Source organism: Lissotriton helveticus, chromosome 1_2 (assembly GCF_964261635.1).
Source record: "Lissotriton helveticus chromosome 1_2, aLisHel1.1, whole genome shotgun sequence".
Classification (NCBI taxonomy): Eukaryota; Metazoa; Chordata; class Amphibia; order Caudata; family Salamandridae; genus Lissotriton; species Lissotriton helveticus.
Window position 1 is genome coordinate 437,769,883 of NC_136058.1, and position 22,481 is coordinate 437,792,363.

Consider the following 22,481-nt stretch of genomic DNA (forward strand, 5'->3'; position numbering starts at 1 on the left):
ATATTCATTGATATACAGATATATTAATTGAAATACTGATATATTCATTGTAATACAGACTGTCGCTTCCAGTTGTCACCTTTCTGTAAATACTCTTTAATCCTTTACAGTCAGTGTTTGGAAGATGCTCCTCAGAAGTGAAGCTATAAATGCTTTTTTACAGCAACAACCAAGTGTGAGGCCCTGTACTTGAACTGTCTGACCCTTAAAAACATTCACGTCTGTGACATCTGAAATCCCAGGTTTTCACAGGTATAAATGCTTGTTTGTGTGAAATGGAGTCACTTCTGGAGCCTGGAGGCGGCGGTTCTGTCAGCGGCCACCAGAGGGCGCTCCGCACCTGCTGATGAAACCCACTGAGCTGCACTTTGAATGAAAGGGAGAAGGGTTTCCTCTTCCGGGTCAGCAGTGGCAGAGACAGCACCAGCAGCGGCGGTGACATCACTTCCAGCCTCTCCTTGTGTGTCCAGCCTGCTGCAGAGGAGGAAGGAGCCCTGTCTATCTGTGCAGATACCTTCATCTACAGACCCCCCTCAGACCCCAGATCTGCCCCCAGGAGGAGGAGAGAGCCTGGACAGGTTTCTGCTCAGGTAGGAGAGCTGCCAACTCACTTCACTGCAATTTATGAATCCATGGATCAGATTCACCCCTCCTGGCATTCACTGTGACTTCAGGAGAGCTCAGCTCTTCCTCCTGCTGAGTCCGAGTGGGGAGCGGAGGAAGAGAGGCCTGTCCAGGGGGGCAGAGGAGGTGAGGCCTGTCCAGGGGTACAGAGGAGGTGAGGCCTGTCCAGGGGTGCAGAGGATGTGAGGCCTGTCCAGGGGTGGAGAGGAGGTGAGGCCTTTCCAAGAATGCAGAGGAGGAGAGGCCTGTCCAGGGGTGGAGAGGAGGTGAGGCCTTTCCAAGAATGCAGAGGAGGAGAGGCCTGTCCAGGCCTGTCCAGGGGGGCAGAGGAGGTGAGGCCTGTCCCGGGGTGCAGAGGAGGAGAGGCCTGTCCAGGGGTGCAGAGGAGGTGAGGCCTGTCCGGGGTGCAGAGGAGGTGAGCCCTGTCCAGTGGTGCAGAAGAGGTGAGGCCTGTCCAGTGGTGCAGAGGAGGAGAGGGTTGCCCAGGGGTGCAGAGGAGGTGAGACCTGTCCAGGGGTCAGAGGAGGTGAGGCCTGTCCAGGGGAGCAGAGGAGGAGAGGCATTTCCAAGAATGCAGAGGAGGAGAGGCCTGTCCAGGGGTGCAGAGGACGTGAGGCCTGTCCAGGGGTGCAGAGGAGGCGAGGCCTGTCCAGGGGAAGAGGAGGAGAGGCCTGTCCAGGGGAAGAGGAGGAGAGGCCTGTCCAGGGGTGCAGAGGAGAAGAGGCCTGTCCAGGGGTGCAGAGGAGGTAAGGCCTGTCCAGGGATGCAGAGGAGGTGAGGCCTGTCCAGGGGGTGCAGAGGAGGAGAGGCCTGTCCAGAGGTGTGCAGAGGAGGCGAGGCCAGTTCAGGGGTGCAGAGGAGGTGAGGCCTGTCCAGGGGTGCAGAGGAGGCGAGGCCTGTCCAGGGGTGCAGAGGACGTGAGGCCTGTCCAGGGGTGCAGAGGAGGCGAGGCCTGTCCAGGGGTGCAGAGGAGGAGAGGCCTGTCCAGGGGAGCAGAGGAGGAGAGGCCTGTCCTGGGGTGCAGAGGAGGAGAGGCCTGTCTGGGGTGCAGAGGAGGTGAGGCCTGTCCAGTGGTGCAGAGGAGGTGAGGCCTATCGAGGGGAGCAGTGTCTCTTCGAGGGACTGGGCATAGCGCCTCGAGGATCAGGGCGGAGTGAGAGGCACTGTATGGGGTGGAATGAAGTCTGGGCTCCTCTGTCCTTAATGAGAATCCTTCACCGAGAGCTCCTGAGAGAAGCACCGAGAGGCCTGTCCAGGGGTGCAGAGGAGGTGAGGCCTGTCCAGGGGGCAGAGGAGGAAAGGCCTGTTCAGGGGTGCAGAGGAGGTGAGGCCTGTCCAGGGGTGCAGAGGAGGTAAGGCCTGTCCAGGGGTACAGAGGAGGAGAGGCCTGTCCAGGGGTGCAGAGGAGGTAAGGCCTGTCCAGGGGTACAGAGGAGGAGAGGCCTGTCCAGGGGTGCAGAGGCGGTGAGGCCAGTCCAGGGTTGCAGAGGAGGTTAGGCCTGTCCAGGGGTGCAGAGGATGTGAGGCCTGTCCAGGGGTGCAGAGGAGTTGAGGCCTGTCCAGGGGTACAGAGGAGGAGAGGCCTGTCCAGGGGTGCAGAGGAGGTGAGGCCTGTCCAGGGGTGCATTGGAGGTGAGGCCTGTCCTCGGGGTACAGAAGAGGTGAGGCCTGTCCAGGGGTGCAGAGGAGGAAAGGCCTGTCCAGGGGTACAGAGGAGGAGAGGCCTGTCCAGGGGTGTAGAGAGGTAAGGCCTGTCCAGGGGTGCATTGGAGGTGAGGCCTGTCCTCGGGGTACAGAGGAGGTGAGGCCTGTCCAGGGGTGCAGAGGAGGAAAGGCCTGTCCAGGGGTGCAGAGGAGGTGAGGCCTGTCCAGGGGGTGCAGAGGAGGAGAGGCCTGTCCAGAGGAGTGCAGAGGAGGCGAGGCCAGTCCAGGGGTGCAGAGGAGGTGAGGCCTGTCCAGGGGGGCAGAGGAGGCGAGGCCTGTCCAGGGGTGCAGAGGAGGTGAGGCCAGTCCAGGGGTGCAGAGGAGGTGAGGCCTGTCCGGGGTGCAGAGGAGGTGAGGCCTGTCCAAAGGGTGCAAAGGAGGTGAGCCATGTCCTTTTCAGGGGAGTTGCAAAGAAGGTGATGCCTGTAAAGAGGTGCAGAGGAGGTGAATCCTCCCCAAGGGGAGGAGAGGAGGTGGCCTGTCCAGAGGGAGTAGAGGTGATGAGGCCTGCGAAGCTGATGCAAAAGAGTTGAGGCCTGTTCCGCGGGGGTGCAGAGGAGGTGTGGCCTGTCCAGGGGTACAGAGGAGGTGATGCCTGTCCTGAGGGTTGCAGAGGAGATGCCTGTCCCGGGTGTGCAGAGGAGGTGAGGCCTGTCCCGGGGTGTGCAGTGGAGGTGAGGCCCGTCCCGGGGTGCAGAGGAGATGAGGCCCGTCCCGGGGTGCAGAGGAGGTGTGGCCTGTCCAGGGGTACAGAGGAGGTGATGCCTGTCCTGAGGGTTGCAGGGGAGATGCCTGTCCATGGGGAGCAGAGGAGGCGAGGACTGTCCGGGGTGTAAAGGAGGTGAAGCATGTCCTGTCCGGGGGGTTAAGCGCAGGTGAGGCCTGTCCAGGGGTGCAGAGGAGGTGGTACCTGTTCCTGGCTGGGGTGCAGAGGAGGTGAGGCGTATCCGGGAGGGGTGCAGAGTGGTTGAGGCCTGTCCAGGAGGATGCAGAGGAGTGGAGGCGTGTTGTCTGCGTGGATGAAACGTGCCCTGTAGGGGTAGGAGGTGAGGCCTGTCCTGTTCTCTTGGTATGAAGAATGTGGACCGCCTCAGCCGCTGCTCTCACCGCCCAGAGATGCTCCTTTCCAGACATATCATTTTATTTTAAGAGCTCATAATCTGAATTTTTGAAAAGTATCTGGAGTTACCTTAGAGCCTCAGATGGCTCCTGACAAAGGCAAACTGGCTAAGTTCTCTTTCGTGAGTGCCCTGCCTTGTTTTAAGATGTTTATGTGTCGAATTCTGCTAGTTTAGGTGCTCCTTTGGTAACGCCTCCTGTCCTGGTGACGCAGAATGTCTTAAAGCTTTAATTGTGCTTCCAATTAGTAATTGGGTGCATCCCATAGGGCACACTTACATGGTTCCAGTATAGGATTCCAATAATGTTCAAAATTAAACCAATTTTGCAAAAATAGTTCCAAAAGAATAATGTTTATTCCAATCGTTCAGAAATTATATTAATTTCTTTTCATTTCTTTCATGCTCAGTAAACAGAAAAACTGTATTTTTCATATTGAGTTCAGTTGTTAGCTCCAATGCATTTCGGGCGCTGTTCCCTTCATCTGGGAGCGTGTCTAAAGTAAAAGTAACATAGCTAAGTTTTAGACTACATAGACATCACAAAAAATGTATATAAACAATTGTATCAGCCTGCAACAGTGTCCCCGTGCTCTATAAAATGTGGAGTGAGACGTGATTTAAACGAGGTGTGTAATTCGGCGCAGTAAGTGAAGAACGCTCTATGAGTGAACAACAAGCGTGTGGTTAAAACAATGGTGCGGCGCAACAAGTGCTAAGCGAATCGGTGAGAAGCTTACTTGAAACTCTTCCTGAAATTGCACGGTTGGTCTGGAAAGAGAAACGGGATTGTTAGCCCCAATTAAACGATACAAATGGCGGTCAATATGGTGAAGCGAGTGCAAAATAATACTCACTATGTTGTGTGCTGTGAAGGATACAGCATTCGGGACCAAGGTTTAAGAGACACGTTCAATGTTGTGTCCGGTGTGTGCCGGTACCTCCTGGTGATCGGCATTGATGGGCGCTGTTAGACCTGTCAGCCCTGTTTTTTCCGCCCTTGCCTCATTTTTTCCACCTTCTTTTTGCTGGCCCTTAGGTCTTCGGGCACCTTTTCATGGCTAATCCATGTTAGGGTGCAGGTGCTCTCTCCTACAAACATGGCTGCCACTGGCCCCTGCTACTGCAGCGTGGTCTTTTAGTGTAGCACCGTAGTGCCAGGAGCAGGCTGGATCCCCATACAATGTTGCAATGCCAGCCTGCCATCCCCTGTCCATAGGTAGAGTGGGGAAGCTCCTGGAACCTTCCAGAAGAAAGTCGGAGCTGATTTTTGCCGCCTTAGAGAGTGGTCACCTGACCTGGGCATACTTAAGCAAGGGAGGGAACTTTTTCTAGTCAGTTGGGGCATCACTGACCTGGGGAACCCACGCCGGAGTTTTAGGCGGGAGGGCCTAGTTAGGAACCAATGCTACTGGGAGTGACAGGATTTAGGTGCTGCCTCTTAAGCTGGGTGAGGTGTCCAAGACTAGCCCCCTGTTCTGGCCCAGCGGTAGGGAACCCCAGGGTCCATCGACAGTGACCTGAGGAAAACTCATCCAGCCTCCAACTCAACCCCCCCCACTTCAAGAAACCATCTCCAAAGGGCGCAGAACCATCCAAGCGCCGAGAAGACTACTTGCCCTTAACCAGAGACTACTGGGGGATCAACAAGGTACTGGACAGTGCTGCCCTGTGCACTCCCTGCCTCCCCCTGACTGAACTGATCAACTACTTGTCCTGCTCCCCTCATCAGAGCTGTAACCTGCTGATCTGATAAGCGCTCTGGCTTAGACTGCCTTTCCTGTCAGAACTGCTGGGTGGGCCCCCACATCGCGTCTCACCTGAGCGCTGTAACCTGCCCTGAAGCGCTAATGCCCCATGCGCTGTCCCGAGGCGCTGTATGATCGTCGCGCTGTTGCCCACAACTGCTGTGAAGCGCTGTGCCCCCTGAGCGCTGCTGCGCCTTCGCAGCGCTCACTGAAGTACTCACCACCTCAACCTGTGGGAAGCGCTGGCCTTGAGGCGCTGCTGTTGGCCCCCGGCGGCCCTCAGTGCCGCCGCTGTGTTCCCTGAGGGCCGCGACCGTCCCAACTGTGTGCAGTTTCCCCCGCGGCGGCCCCCGGAGCCTTGGGGAGGCCGCCGCGATTATCGGCCAGGCCGCGCCGGGATTCCTGTCAGGCGGCGCTGGGCCTGCCAGGCCGTGAAGCCGGCTTCTACCCCACGTGACAGGGGAACATCTTTGCACCGCCTCTCCAGGGCCGCGATTGAGCCCGTGGCCCGGCCTGGTCCCTGGCCGCGCCGCGATTGGCTGTTGACTCTCCCGCCCCCGAGGACGCGACCGGATTGGTCCCAGGCCCTCGCAAGGGCTGGGAAGGAAGCCGGGACTGCCTTGGGGGCCAGAGGGAGACCCGGGAAGAGCGCGAGAGTGGCGCGGGTCTCCCCCTACTACCCCCCTGGGGCATGTGAACACCGCTGGAAGGCTCCGTGGATCGCGGGAGCCCTCCCTTGTGTCAGCGAGGGCCCCTTTGCCCGCGTGAGGCCTGCCAGAGGGCCGAAGCCCTCCCCATCTCGCAGCGAACCAACGCAAGGGCCCCGGAGGGCCGAAGTCACAAGGTAACCCCAGGGGAGGAGGGCGGAAGGCCGGAGGAGGCCCCGAGTTCGCCCCTCCCCCGGGGAAAGTGAGACTGGGCCCTGCTGGCCCCCAATGTGCCTCTAGAGTCTGTGAGGCCCCAGTAACTGTTTGTGCCTGTGGACAGGCTTACGCTTGAGTTCAACTGTTTAGACCCTGAGTGTCCATAAAGTGGTACGGGGCCTGGTTGCCTGTTTAGGCCTGAAAACCTGTTGAGTTGGCCTGAAATGGTTTAGCCCGGTACAAGGGGGTTAACTGCTTTAATGAAAATGCTTTAATGAATATGCCTAAGGAAATGCTTTACTGAAAGGCTTTAATGCAATGCATAATGAAATGCTTTAATGAGAATACTTTAATGAAAGGCTTTAATGAAATGCTTAATGAAATGCTTTAATGAGAATACTTTAATGAAAAGGCTTTAATGAAAATACTTTAATGAAAATGCATAATGAAATGCTTTAAGGAGAATGCTTTAATGAAATGCTAATGCATTGTTTGCCTCGATCTGAAGCCTATATAAAAGACATCGATTTTCAATCAAAAGTACTGGTGTGGTCTCCATTATTGCGCCCACTTACTGCCTCGGTGGATGAGTGTGGCAGCCTTCCTGCTCGAGCCAAGCTACCCCCCGGAGAACTGGTGGTCCCAGTTCTTACATTGTTGGCGAGCGGTGGGATCCAGGACCTGTAGCTACCTAACACCCTCCAGTGGGACAGAGTGCGCTGCAATTAAGTGGACACCTGTTGTGCCTACAAGCTTGCCCAATTGCCCACCACTGTCTAGCCTGCAAAGTGTGTAGGGACCTGTGTTGACCCAGCATTGTTGCCTATGTCCTAGGATCTTTCTTCCAAGTTACCTGGGTCCCCACCTGACAAAATGGAGTTCCAGCTGGCTGACCTTGATAGGTACACGGTAGTGCAGTTAAGGGAGTTTTGTCAGGGGATGGGGGTGCCGGTTGGGCAGAGAGCTGTAAAAGAAGAGCTCCGCACCGCCTTGAGGGCATGGGTAAGGGCCCACCCAGGGGAGAGAGAGGATGAGGAACAAGAGGGACAGGTCACACAAGGGGAGGCGGACACTCAAGAAGACCCAGGCCTGCTCAACATTGATATGACTGACAATGTATTGCCAGGAAGACGTTCCGGGGCAGGGAGTAGTGTATCCAGGGGGAGTGTGTCGTCGCAGGAGAACGAGGACAGGAGGGAGGAGAGGCGATTGAAGTGGGAGCTTCCCAAGTTAGAGCACGAGAGGGAGAGAGAAAGGGAAGACAAGAAGCTTGCTTTGGAGAGAGAAAGATTAGCTATGGAGGAAAGGAAATTGGCGCACGAGCTACAGCTCAAGGAAATGGAGCTGCAAGCATTTACAGTTGGGTGCTCCAGGAAGTCCGAATGGTGGCAGTGTACCAGAGGTTCAGCAGGAGCCCAGATTCTGGTTACCTAAGGAGGTGATAGCGAGCTATACCAAGGGTGATGACATTGAAAGATTGTTGGAGGCGTATGAAGTGGCCTTGACTGCCCATGGGGTGCCCAAGAAACATTGGGGAGGTGGCCTGTAACGTTATATACCTCCTGACGTCAGGGACACCCTCCTGTATTTGGATAAGGCAGACCAGTTCAGGTATTCCCCCATGAAGAAGGCGCTCATTAAACATTTTGGCCTCAACCCTGAAAGGTATCGCCAGAGGTTCCGTGGCAGCCATAAGCTGTACACGCAGAATTGGGTGGATTTTTTGGAGTATGCCCGTAAGGCTCTGGATGGTTGGGTGCGTGGCAGCGAGGTGCGTGATTATGAGGGCCTGTACAATCTTTTTTTGAGAGAGCACCTCTTGGATAAGTGTTTTCCGGAGCTGCGCCAGCATCTGGTGGACCGCAATCTTACTGATCCCCGTGAGCTTGCGGAGGAGGCGGATACCTGGGTTAGCACCCGGGTGTCACACAAGGGCCCCGGGGGAGATAGCCCGAAAGGCGGACAGGGCGCCCCCCAGAAGAAAGAGGGTGGAGATAAAAGGACGGAGTTCTCACGAGGCCCACAAACTAGACAGTTTAGGAAAGGAGTAGGTACCCCACCTCAGACCTGTTCCCCAAAACCCACTTACCCTGACAAGAGTCAGCAGCCAAAAGTGGTCCGGTGCTATGAGTGCGGAGAGGTCGGACACTACAAGGGAGATGACCAGTGTCGCAAACGTCCCCATCCCCCACTGGTGGCAAGAGTCCCAGGGGGGCTAGTGTAGCGCTTGGGATGGAGCTGCCCCTAGATAGGGAAGGGGAGTGGACAGGCCTGACCCTGGTTTCACTTGGGGATAGAGAGATGGTCCCAGTGACGCCCTTACCATCGAATACTGCTAAGTACCAGCAGAGGGTGAAGGTCAATGGGGAGGAGGTGGACGCTCTGAGGGACACAGGAGCCAGCATGACCACCGTAGTGAGGCGGCTGGTATCCCCTGAGCAGGTAGTACCTTATGTGTTCCATCCGGCCGTGTTAGCTGACGGCAGTATGAGCTACTATCCCGTGGCTCAAGTTCCCTTTGAGTGGGGAGGAGTGTCAGGCCCGTTGAGAGTTGCGATCAGCCCTGCCTTGCCTGTGGACTGTCTGCTAGGTAATGACCTGGAACATACCGCCTGGAAGGAAGTGGAGTTTAAGGCCCACACTGAGATGCTGGGGTTACCAGGGTGGAGTTGCGTAGTCACGCGGTCCATGGCTGCCCGGCAAAAAGCTCAACCCGGGTTGGAGCCTGAGACAAAATCCCAACCCAATGCTGGTCGTGAAGAGGAGAGTGTGGTGGAGGACACACCCCGTGTGATGGATGGGGAGCCCGCGGAGGTACCCCCGGAGTCCGTGGAGGTGGATATTGTTACCGTGGGGGACTTGCCGACCCTTGCCGAGGGGCATGTGGAAGGAGGGCCTACCCGGTAGGAATTCTGTGAGGCGCAGAAGGAGTGCCCCACGCTTGAAGGCATGCGGCGACAGGCCGAAGCCCAAGCGGTCAACCAAGAGACCGGCAGTTATCACGTGTATTGGGAGGATGGCCTCCTGTACAGTGAGCCAAAGGTTCCGGTGCATGGATCCTCGAGGGCCTTAGTGGTACCCCAGTGCTACCGGGCCTTTTTGTTGGGATTGGCGCATGAGATAACCTTGGCTGGACACCTGGGCCAGGATAAGACCTTTGCGAGGCTAGTCCCACATTTTTATTGGCCCAGGATGAGAGTTGCCTCTGACACCTACTGCAAGACCTGCAAGACTTGCCAGGCAAGTGGCAAGACGGGGACCAAAGTGAAGGCCCCATTGGAACCACTCCCGGTGGTCGGTACCCCTTTTGAGCGGGTCGGCATTGACATCGTTGGGCCGTTGGACCCTCCGACCTCTGCGGGACACCGGTTCATCTTGGTGTTGGTGGACCACGCCACTCGGTACCCGGAGGCCATCCCTCTGAGGACCGTTACTGCACCTGTGGTGGCGCGGGCCCTGATGGGGATATTTACCCGAGTGGGATTCCCCAAGGTCGTGGTGTCGGACAGAGGCACAAATTTCATGTCGGCCTACATGCAGGCCATGTGGAAGGAGTGCGGAGTGACCTATCGGTTCTCCACTCCTTACCAGCCCCAGACTAACGGGCTCGCAGAGCGCTTCAACAAGACCTTGAAGGGGATGATCCGGAGCCTGCCCGAGGAATTGAGGCGGAAATGGGACATCCTCCTCCCTTGCCTGCTGTTTTCGTACCACGAGGTACCACAGAAGGGAGTCGGGTTCAGCCCCTTCGACCTGCTCTATGCCCATCCCGTTAGGGGACCCCTCAGTCTTGTCAAAGAGGGGTGGGAGAAGACTTCGAAGAAGCTTCCCTGTGATGTTGTCAGCTACATGCTGGCATTCCGCAGCCAGATGGCCAAGCTGTGGAAGGAAGCATCAGACAACTTAGAGGCTAGCCAAGCCGTCATGAAGGAGTGGTATGACCGCAACGCTCGGACGGTGGAGTTGTACGCTGGACAAAAGGTGTGGGTCATGGAGCCTGGGGAGCTTAGTGCCCTCCAGGACCGGTGGACTGGTCCGTACGAGATTGTGGAGCGTCGAGGCCAGACCACCTACATCGTGGACTTGAAGGCCCCCCATCAGCCCCATCGGGTGCTCCACGTCAACCGCTTGAAGCCTCACCATGAGCGACCGGAGCTTGCTCTCCTCATGGTAACGGATGGGAGCGAGGAGGAGGAGAGTGAGCCTCTTCCTGACATTCTAGCGGCCCAGGAGAAGGATGGTTCAGTGGAGGGAGTTGTCCTCTCCTCATCCTTGACCCCAGAGCAACAGAGGGACTGCCGCCAGGTATTGGCGCAGCACGCCTCGTTGTTCTCCCTCATGCCTGGAATTACACATCTGTGTACCCATGATGTGGACACAGGGGACAGTCCGCCAGTAAAAACCAAGTCTTACCGGCTGTCCGAGAAAGTGAAGAACAGCATCCAGGGTGAGGTAACCAAAATGCTGGAGCTGGGGGTGATCGAACCCTCCAGCAGCCCGTGGGCTAGTCCGGTCGTGCTGGTGCCGAAAGCGGCCCCACCGGGCACCACACCAGAACTTCGGTTCTGTGTGGATTATCGGGGGTTGAACTCTGTCACCAAGACAGACGCGCACCCGATCCCATGGGCAGACGAGCTGATCGACCGGCTGGGAGCAACCAAGTACCTCAGCACCATCGACTTGACATCAGGGTACTGGCAGATTGCCATGGCCGATGGAGCGAAGGAGGAGACAGCGTTCTCCACCCCCGAGGGCCACTTCCAGTTTCAAGTGATGCGCTTCGGGCTTAAGAATGCTCCGGCCACCTTCCAGCGGTTGGTGAACCAGGTGCTATCTGGCCTGGAGTCCTTCTCAGCGGCGTACCTGGATGACATAGCTGTCTTCAGTAGCACCTGGGAGGACCATCTGCAGCATCTCCAGGAGGTGCTGCGGGCGTTGCAACGTGCTGGCCTCACCATCAAGGCTAGCAAGTGCCAGATTGGACAGGGATCTGTCGTTTACCTGGGACACCTGGTGGGCGGGGGTAAGGTGCAACCCCTCCAGGCCAAAATTGAGACCATCATGGCCTGGGAGCCCCCCAAGACTCAGACTGAGGTCCGATCTTTCCTCGGCCTCACTGGCTATTACCGCAGGTTCATCAAGGGATATGGCACCATCGTGGCCCCCTTGCCCGAGTTGACGTCCAAAAAGCAGCCACCCAAGGTGATCTGGACGGCTGCTTGCCAGGAGGCATTTGAAACACTGAAGCGCGCGATGTGCACCGCTCCGGTGCTGGCCATTCCGGACTTCCAAAAAGAATTCATCGTGCAGACAGATGCCTCAGAGCATGGCGTAGGCGCCGTGCTGTCGCAACTCAACGATGGCGGCCAAGACCAACCTGTGGCCTTCATATCCAGAAGACTCCTCCCTCGGGAACAGCGATGGAGTACCATCGAGCGAGAAGCCTTCGCTGTGGTCTGGGCCTTGAAGAAGCTGAGGCCATACCTTTTTGGCTCTCACTTCCTAATTCAAACCGACCACCGTCCCCTTCGCTGGCTCATGCAGATGAGAGGCGAAAATCCCAAGTTGCTAAGGTGGTCCATTTCCCTACAGGGGATGGACTTTAGGGTTGAACATCGGCCCGGAGCTGACCACGCCAATGCTGACGGTCTCTCCCGGTTTTTCCGCCTTAGCGACGAGAACTCCCTAGAGGTTGGGTAGTTCTCCCCTCTTTCGGCTGGGGGGGACGCATGTTAGACCTGTCAGCCCTAGGGTGGTCTTTCCCTGTTTTTTTCGCCCTTGCCTCATTTTTTCCACCTTCTTTTTGCTGGCCCTTAGGTCTTCGGGCACCTTTTCATGGCTAATCCATGTTAGGATGCAGGTGCTCTCTCCTACAAACATGGCTGCCACTGGCCCCTGCTACTGCAGCGTGGTCTTTTAGTGTAGCACCCTAGTGCCAGGAGCTGGCTGGATCCCCATACATTGTTGCAATGCCATATTGCCATCCCCTGTCAATAGGTAGAGTGAGGAGGCTCCTGGAACCTTCCAGAAGAAAGGCAGGGCTGATTTTTGCCGCCTTAGAGAGTGGTCACCTGACCTGGGCATACTTAAGCAAGGGAGGGAACTTTTTTTAGTCAGTTGGGGCATCACTGGCCTGGGGAACCCACGCAGGAGATTTAGGCGGGAGGGCCTAGTCAGGAACTTATGCCACTGGGAGTGACAGGATTTAGGTGCTGCCTCTTAAGCTGAGTGAGGTGTCCAAGACTAGCCCCCTGATCTGGCCCAGCGGTAGGGGACCCCAGGGTCCATCATCAGTGACCTGAGGAAAACTCATCCAGCCTCCAACTCAACCCCACCACTTCAAGAAACCATCTCCAAAGGGCGCAGAACCATCCAAGCGCCGAAAAGACTACTTGCCCTTAACCAGAGACTACTGGGGGATCAACCAGGTACTGGACTGTGCTGCCCTGTGAACTCCCTTCCTCCCCCTGACTGAACTGATCAACTACTTGTCCTGCTCCCCTCATCAGCGCTGTAACCTGCTGATCTGATAAGCTCTCTGGCTTAGACTGCCTTTCCTGTCAGAACTGCTGGGTGGGCCCCCACATTGCGTCTCACCTGAGCGCTGTAACCTGCCTTGAAGCGCTAATGCCCCATGCGCTGTCCCGAGGCGCTGTATGATCATCACGCTGTTGCCCACAACTGCTGTGAAGCGCTGTGCCCCCGGAGCGCTGCTGCGCCTTCGCAGCGCTCACTGAAGTACTCACCACCGCAACCTGTGGGAAGCGCTGGCCTTGAGGTGCTGCTGTTGGCCCCCGGCGGCCCTCGGTGCCAGGAGAGGGCCGCCACTGTGTTCCCTGAGGGCCATGACCGTTCCGACTGTGTGCAGTTTCTCCCGCGGCGGCCCCCGGAGCCTTGGGGAGGCCGCCGCGATTATCGGCCGGGCCGTGCCGGGATTCCTGTCAGGCGGCGTTGGGCCTGCCAGGCCGTGAAGCCGGCTTCCACCCCACGTGACGGGGGAACATCATTGCCCCGCCTCTCCAGGGCCACGATTGAGCCCGCGGCCCGACCTGGTCCCTGGCCGCGCCGCGATTGGCTGTTGACTCTCACGCCCCCCGAGGACGTGACCGGATTGATCCCGGGCCATCGCAAGGGCTGGGAAGGAAGCCGGGACTGCCCTGGGGGCCGGAGGGAGACCTGGGAAGAGCGTGAGAGCGGCGCGGGTCTCCCCCTACGGCCTACTACCCCCCTGGGGCTTGTGAACACCGCCGGAGGGCTCCGTGGATCAAGGGAGCCCTCCCTTGTGTCAGCGAGTGCCCCTTTGCCCACGTGAGGCCTGCCAGAGGGCCGAAGCCCTCCCCATCTCGCAGCGAACCAACGCAAGGGCCCCGGAGGGCCGAAGTCACAAGGTAACCCCAGGGGAGGAGGGCGGAAGGCGGGAGGAGGCCCCGAGTTCGCCCCTCCCCCGGGGAAAGTGAGACTGGGCCCTGCTGGCCCCCAATGTGCCACTAGAGTCTGCGAGGCCCCAGTAACTGTTTGTGCCTGTGGACAGGCTTACACTTGAGTTCAACTGTTTAGACCCTGAGTGTCCATAAAGTGGTACGGGGCCTGGTTGCCTGTTTAGGCCTGAAAATCTGTTGAGTTGGCCTGAAATGGTTTAGCCCGGTACAAGGGGGTTAACTGCTTTAATGAAAATGCTTTAATGAATATGCCTAAGGAAATGCTTTACTGAAAGGCTTTAATGCAATGCATAATGAAATGCTTTAATGAGAATACTTTAATGAAAGGCTTTAATGAAATGCATAATGAAATGCTTTAATGAGAATACTTTAATGAAAAGGCTTTAATGAAAATACTTTAATGAAAATGCATACTGAAATGCTTTAAGGAGAATGCTTTAATGAAATGCTAATGCATTGTTTGCCTTGATCTGAAGCCTATATAAAAGACATCGATTTTCAATCAAAAGTACTGGTGTGGTCTCCATTATTGTGCCCACTTACCGCCTCAGTGGATGAGTGTGTTGTGTAGCTACTTTACACGTAAGCCCCTGGCTGCCTTCCTGCTCGAGCCAAGCTACCCCCCGGAGAACTGGCGGTCCCAGTTCTTACAGGCGCCTATTGGATATACTAGTACCACGTGGTGAGACCACGTGATCGGACATTTACGAACGACAGGGAAGATACACTGTGGTGGTAACGATGGAAACGGGTAGTTTAGAAGAGGATAGCTTCGAGGATGGAGTGAAAAATTTAAAAATAAAACGTGTGAAATAAAACGTATAAGATAAAACGAGGAGTCAAAATGGCGGTTTGAAAAGCAGAGAACCTGAAAAATGTATTTACGAGTGTGGATTAGATCCGATGAGGAAAGTGCCTGTGTGATCAGGGAATGTAAAATGTGCAAAAAAGTATAGCTTAGGGCTATGCATATGTGTTGCTATGTAGGGAATCATGCCACCATACAAACATAGTGTACAGAACATACGGTCTGTATCGACCCTTAATTACAAAGTAACTGTCATAGATAACAAGCCAGTTCAGTTCGGTAATTTAACCCATTGGGTTTAATTGCTTTCAGTTTATAAATCCAAAAGTTCTCGCGGCGGAGTAAGTATTTGTTGTTGTCACGTCCTTCTGTCTTCTGTATGATCTCTAGGATCATAAACTTTAATTGTGAGATGTTGTGATTTTGTTCTAGGAAATGTGTGGCTACTGAAGACTTGAGATTTCGTGTCCTGCTGTTAGATTTGTGTTCATTAAGCCGCACTTTAATCTTCCGTTCAGTTTTACCTACATAGACTTTCCCGCAGGGTCATTTTAGAAGGTAAACCGCATTTGAAGTGTCACATATTGCTGTTACAGTAAGCTTGATCTTACAGCCTTTCATTGGGTGCATTACGCTACTCCCTGGCATGATGTTTTTGCAGTTATTACAATTTGCACATGGTCTTGTACCTTTTGCTTCCAAGTTGAGTTGTGTGGGTGATTTGACGATTTCCCCTATATTTTTGCCTCTGGTGTAAGCAAACAGTGGTCTATGATCAAATATTGCATTGAAATCTGGTTCTAAGCTTAGAATCGACCAGTATTTGTTGATAATTTTCTTGAAGTCTGCGCTCACATTTAAAAATGTGGCACTTGTTGCGCCGCACCATTTTTTTAACCACACGCTTGTTGTTCACTCATAGAGCGTTCTTCACTTACTGCGCCGAATTACACACCTCGTTTAAATCACACCTCACTCCACATTTTATAGAGCACGGGGACACTGTTGCAGGCTCATACAATTGTTTATATACAGTTTTTTGTGATGTCTATGTAGTCTAAAACTTAGCTATGTTACTTTTACTTTAGACATGCTCCCAGATGAAGGGCACAGCGCCCGAAATGCATCGGAGCTAACAACTGAACTCGATATGAAAAATACAGTTTTTCTGTTTACTGAGCATGAAAGAAATGAAAAGAAATGTATATAATTTCTGAACGATTGGAATAAAAATTATTCTTTTGGAACTATTTTTGCAAAATTGGTTTCATTTTTAACATTAGTGGAATCCTATAATGGAACCATGTAAGTGTGCCCTATGGGATGCACCCAATTACTAATTGGAAGCACAATTAAAACTCCTGACAAAGGCACACATCTCCTCCAAGCATGGAGTTTATTTTTTAAACCACTGTCTTTAGTAAAGTAACCAAGACTACAACCCCCAGAATGCACTTACGTATTACAGGCATGAATATTCAGGGGATCACTCTATGGATATATTTGGTACTTCCCAGGGCATCGTGGCAGATAAGAGTAGAACAGTTCATGTGCAAGGGCGTTCATTCTCAGGCTCTTTCTGCAGATTGTGAGTCCAGTGAGATCTGTGATAATATGACTCTCTCTCAAGGAGATTTCACACAGTTGTATCTGTTTCAGGGAGAAATACAATGAAAAACAGGGGGTGCAAGTCCAGCGCCAGAGTTTCTGGTGTCCTTGGATCTCTGGACTGACCCTTCCCTGGTCCTGCAAGAGAGGACAAACCAGGTGTTTAGTCTGGCCTCTCCAAGGGAGCGAGAGCTGGCTCAGTATCCTGGTGCACCAGGTCCCGTCTCCCATCCTGGTCCTCACAAGGCCCCGGCTCACGTCCTGGTCCTCACAAGGCCCTGGCTCACGTCTTGGTCCTCACAAGGCCCTGGCTCATGTCCTGATCCTCACAAGGCCTTGGCTCACGCCCTAGTCCCCACAAGGCCCTGGGTCATGTCGTGGTCCACCAGACCCTGGCTCACATCCTGTTCCACCAGGCCCCGGCTCATGTCCTGGTCCACACGAGGCCCTGGCTCATGTCCTGGTCCTCACAAGGCCCCAGCTCACGTCCTGGTCCTCACAAGGCCACTGTTTACTTCCGTGATCCTCACAAGGCCCCAGCTCACGTCCTGGTACTCACAAGGCCCTGGCTCAAGTCCTGGTCTTCACAAGCCCCTGACTCACGTCCTGGTCCTCAACAGGCCCTGATCACATCCTCTTCCTCACTAGACTCCGGCTCACGTCCAGGTACTCACCAGGCCAAGCCGGAGAGGGAGATCAATAGGTTGTTGGCCCACAATGCCACCTTAAACAGGAAGCAGACATATGCAAATCAGCTTTAGACTTCTTCCAATAGGGCAGACCAGCCTGTAGAGCCAATCCAGATCCTTTCTGAACCGGAACACAATCAACCCAAGACTGGTTTCAGCCTATGTGAGCCTTGACAGTAGGGTGCGGCTTCATTCCAGTGGAGCAGGGAGCACGGGACCCCCACATGGGCCCACCTGGTGTATTTATGAATAAGCAAAATGATGGGTGGAACGTTTGAGTTCATCTCTGCCACTGGTAATTACTCTGGGACACATCCCAGCCCAACCTTCTTGTTCTTGCACTCCGTCACACCTCAGCATACAGCCAATCAGAGAGTTTTAGCTAATATTACTTCCATTGTTGTCTGCTCCAGTAGTCACAGCAGTTCTAACTCTAAGGATTGACCTGTCTCTCTGCTCCTGATGTTCACCAAATTAACTGAGGCCACAGTGAACAAGCAGCTCACCAAATACCTTGAGTCCCACCAACTTCTGCACAAAGTCGATCCAGGGCTCCAAAAGGGCTCTCTGCAGAGACCTTGCTGTCTAAAGCCACGTGGGATATTAGTGACATTATGTATGGAGGTGGGGGGGTGGGGGCTTTGATCTGATCAGATCTGTCTGCAGCCTTTGCCTCCATCTCCCACTCCACATTCCTACAGAGATTGCAGATGGTGGGTCTTAGGGGAAAGTGCCTGCTTGGTGCTTATACTTTTTGAAAGATTTGACCCAAGTGGTGGCATCAGCTAACTTCATATCAACCCCTAAGACAATTACCCCTCCCCCGGCTGGTTTTGAGCCCCAATCTTTTCAATCTTTACATGGCCCACTTGGCCAGCCTGATCGAGTCATTCGATATCCCCTCTACTCGATGATACACAAATGAATAGATTAGAAGAAAATACACCTGGTCCAGTCATTCGATAATCGATACCACCTCTAAAAGATGATACACAAATCATTAGAGTAGAATTAAATACAGATGAAATGTCCAGTAATTTTAGGAGCTGCCGCCAGGAAGACGCTGATTGGATGAGCTCAAACTCCCTAGACCTAAACAGTGAAAAAAAAACGGAAATAGTGGTATTTGGGACCGGAGCTTCACGGCACAAGGGTGGAGGCCAGTGCCTTTGGGATCTCTGTCCATCCCATTCCATCAGGTCAGCGAACTGGGAGTTTGGGTGGACTTGCATCTGTCCTTAGAAGGATACATTAAAATCACCTGCAATACAGGCTTTTGACTGCTAAAAGTTATCAGAAAAATACATCCATTCATCCCTGCTTCATCTAAGAAGGACCTGGTACTGGTTCTGATTGTATTTGTGCCCGGTGAAAGTGTGCACTGACGACTGATGGTGTCTGTGTCTGGTGAAAGTGTGCACTGATAGTGTGGTTGTGTGTGTGGTGTGTGTGGTTGTATGTGTGGTTGTGTGTGTGGTTGTGTATGTGGTTGTGTGTGTGTGTGGTTGTGTGTGTGTGGTTGTGTGTGTTGTTCATCACTGTGTATGCACTAGGCATGTCGTTTCAAATTGTGCAGGATTTAGACCATCTAATAATTTCAGTTAAACAATTGGGTACGTAATTTTTTGACCAGATGACGGTGACTAAAAAGTACATTTTGGGTGGGAAAATGAACTGTGTAGTGCAGTGGCATAGTTGTAATTGCTTCAGAAAAGGGGGGTGGTGATGAACAGAGTGCCTGAATTAAGCAGACCACTCTTACAAAGTCCAAAGATCAGGGCTTGATCCATCACCGTTTTTTAGCTCACTGCACCATCCCAGCTCAGAACTTGGCTATATGCAAATTAGTCTGTTCCTGTCCCAGTGCATGATGGGAACAGGGCAAACCAAACTACCAAGCCAATTCTTATACTGGGAAGGGAACAAGCTACCGGGGACCGGTTTCTGGCATTTCAGCCTCGTCGGCCCGGCTTGCTTGAATCCTGATGGTGCAATGAGCAAGGGACTCACATCTGAGTATACCCTTCCACGCTTATGGCGGACAAAATGATTCAGAAAAGGGGGGTGGTGATGAACAGAGTGCCTGAATTAAGCAGGCCACTCTTACCCAGTCCAAAGATCAGGGCTTGATCCATCACCGTTTTTTAGCTCACTGCACCATCCCAGCTCAGAACTTGGCTATATGCAAATTAGTCTGTTCCTGTCCCAGTGCATGATGGGAACAGGGCAAACCAAACTACCAAGCCAATTCTTATACTGGGAAGGGAACAAGCTACCGGGGACCGGTTTCTGGCATTTCAGCCTCGTCGGCCCGGCTTGCTTGAATCCTGATGGTGCTATGAGCAAGGGACTCACATCTGAGTATACCCTTCCACGCTTATGGTGGACAAAATGATTCAGAAAAGGGGGGTGGTGATGAACAGAGTGCCTGAATTGAGCAGACCACTCTTACCCAGTCCAAAGATCAGGGCTTGATCCATCACTGTTTTTTAGCTCACTGCACCATCCCAGCTCAGAACTTGGCTATATGCAAATTAGTCTGTTCCTGTCCCAGTGCATGATGGGAACAGGGCAAACCAAACTACCAAGCCAATTCTTATACTGGGAAGGGAACAAGCTACCGGGGACCGGTTTCTGGCATTTCAGCCTCGTCGGCCCGGCTTGCTTGAATCCTGATGGTGCAATGAGCAAGGGACTCACATCTGAGTATACCCTTCCACGCTTATGGTGGACAAAATGATTCAGATAAGGGGGGTGGTGATGAACAGAGTGCCTGAATTAAGCAGACCACTCTTACCCAGTCCAAAGATCAGGGCTTGATCCATCACCGTTTTTTAGCTCACTGCACCATCCCAGCTCAGAACTTGGCTATATGCAAATTAGTCTGTTCCTGTCCCAGTGCATGATGGGAACAGGGCAAACCAAACTACCAAGCCAATTCTTATACTGGGAAGGGAACAAGCTACCGGGGACCGGTTTCTGGCATTTCAGCCTCGTCGGCCCGGCTTGCTTGAGTCCAGAGTGGCACCGATGAGGTGAGTGGGGCTTAGTTGTAGGGGGGAGGGGGTGTCTCTGTACGCTTGTGTGTGTGTGTGTGTGTGTGTGCGCGCCGCGGCGGGGGGGTGTCTCTATGTCTGCATGCGTGTATGTGTGCTCGTGTGTGTGCGTGTGTGTGTTTGTGTGCGTGCGCTCGTGTGTGTCTGCTTACATGGAGCTAAAGGGGAGACAGGAGATGGTGAACGCGCGCGCTACCTGATCCGGTTCCTGAGGCTGCGCGTGCCCATCTCTTGTCGCCCTTTAGCTCCTTGTAAGCAGAGCTGACAACAATAGGTCTCGCTGCGACATCGCTACGCGATGCGTCGCAGGTGCGAGATCTAAAAACTAAAGCTGCTTTCTATACGAACATGATTAAAATCAGTCCCAACCCATCCAAAACTATCTTCTCACTAATTAAAGATATGACTAAAGTAACAGAGGGAACCAACAGTACAATAGTTTCCAACTCCCAATGTGCAGATCTGGCCTGCTTCTTTATTAATAAGGTAGAGGGGATCTATAACCTGCTGAATACTAGTGGACCCTCCCCGTTACCCGGCCGACCCCCCTTACCAGCTGGACTCCCGTTACTCCCTCCCAACTCTCCCGTTCATGACCAATAAAGACCTCGAGCTCCTTGCCATAAAGGTAAAGTCTGGGTCACCCGATGACCCTGTCAAACCTGATACCTTCAGGCAATTCCAGGACTCCATTCTGCTCGTAGGCGGGGAACTGATTAACAGATCCCTCCAGTCCGCCACAGTCCCCAGATCCTGGAAACATGCCAAAGTCATCCCCCTGTTAAAAAAAACCACCCTGGACCCCTCCCTGCCAGAAAACTTCAGACCCATCTCCCTCCTACCGTACCTGGCCAAGGTGATGGAGGCCCATGTGAACTCCACCCTGACCAAATATCTGGAAGCACATGGGATCCTGATGAGTCACAGAACGACTTCCGGGCAAACCATAGCACAGAGTCTGCGCTCCTGGCAGTAACGGAGCAACTAAGGCCATCACAGGACCTTAAACACACCTCAGCTTTGATCCTGCTCGACCTAAGTGCGGCGTTCGACACGGTCTCCCACGAGATTTTACTCAAACGCCTCAGGGAGATTGGGGTCTGGGGCAAGGCTTTGGCATGGTTTGCATCCTTTCTGTCTGATCGTTCCTTCCAGATTCACGCCCCACCTTATTCATCCAGCACATTCCCTCTCAAATGCGGCGTTCCCCAGGGCTCTGCCCTCAGCCCTACGCTGTTTAACGTGTATGTTCGCCCCTTGGCCCTGCTAGCAAAAGAACGTGGGATCAAGTTGATCTTGTATGCTGACAACACGCAGCTTATTTTCACCTTTTCCAACAACACTATATCGGATCAGTTACAATTTCAGGAAGATGTCACAGCCATCTCACGCTGGATGACGGAAAACTGCCTCCAACTTAACAAAAACGGAGGTGCTCCTGATTGGTCGAGACTCACAGAAATGGGGCGACCAGTGGTGTCCCCCGACGATGGGCCCTGCCCTGATTCCCAAGAAGGAAGTTAAGAATCTGGGAGTCCTAATGGACAACTCTCTCTCCTTTGAGTCACATACAAAAAAGGTGGCTGGTACCTGTTTTGGTCGCCTACGCACCCTTAAGCCCATTTTTGGCTTCTTTGAGCCGCCCAGCAGACAAGTAATAGTCCAGTCCTTGGTCCTATCCCACTTGGACTACTGCAACGGCCTATTGCCTTGTGCTAAACTTACAACCACGAATAGACTCCAAAGGGCTCAAAATGCAGCAGCTCGTACTCTTTTTGCCCTACCCAAACGCTGCCACACCTCACACATCCTTCGCCATCTTCACTGGCTGCCGGTGAAACAGAGAATTCGATTTAAAACACTCTGTCTAACCCACAAAATCCTACATGGCCAGGCCCCCCCAAATACTACAGGGTCTCTGCTCTTTCTACGTCCCCACACGTGCCCTTCGTTCTGCGGACCTTCACCTTGCCCGCACCTTAGGGTACGCAAGAGCAGAGCAGGCGGACGTTCCTTCAAATCCCTGGCCCCTGCTCTATGGAATTCCATCCCCCTTGAGGCACGCAAGACCACTGGCTCTTCCGGAAAAAAATAAAAACCTGGCTGTTCGCCTCCATTTAGCACAAGCTTCTCTAGCTCAACTTACCTATCCTGTTCACTCCTCTGGTTGACTATTCTGCAAGCGCTGGGACACCCTGTTGCTGGGGCAGCCATGCACTATACAAACATACTTAACATAACATAACGTAACATAACATCCCCCGAACTGTTCCGCCAATTCCACTATCTTCGGTAAAGCACTCTTAATATCCGAAGTTACGATAGTGACATCGTCTGCATAGGCAAACACTTTATATGCAGCCTGGTGTATCCTAACCGGAATGATACCTCTTGTTTTTTCCAGTCTACTTAAAAATGGGTCAATGTACAAGGCAAATAACAAGGGGGAACAAGGACAACCTTGTCTGGTCCCCCTTGTTATTGCCAAATTGTCTGAAAGATCCCCAGAAATACGGATTGCTGCCTTCGGGTGACTGTATAATGCCTGTATTGCGTTTATAAATTCTTTAGGGAATCCCTTCCAAACTAAAGTAGACCAAAGAAACCTCCAGGAAACCCTGTCAAATGCTTTTTCAGCATCTAACAGTGCTACCGAAACAGGAGATCCTGTAGCTTGTGCCCAATCCAGAAGAGAGATAATCCTTTTTCACGTGGTCTGTTGTATCTCGATTTAAGATAAATCCTTGCTGCCTTATTGAAACTAGACTTGGCATTAAGTCATTCAATCTGTTAGCCAATATTTTTGAAAAAAGCTTGCTATCCG

General features: G+C 53.4%; 1 protein-coding gene across 1 annotated transcript in view; it reads left to right on the forward strand.

Moving 5' to 3' along the window:
• Positions 1-481: 481 nt before the first annotated feature.
• LOC144808008 (uncharacterized) overlaps positions 482-22,481 on the forward strand; it is a 35,639-nt gene continuing 13,639 nt past the window's right edge. Inside the window, exon 1 of the mRNA XM_078673577.1 lies at positions 482-590. The gene's annotated coding sequence lies outside the window, so the exon portion shown is untranslated. The remainder of the gene's footprint in view (positions 591-22,481) is intronic.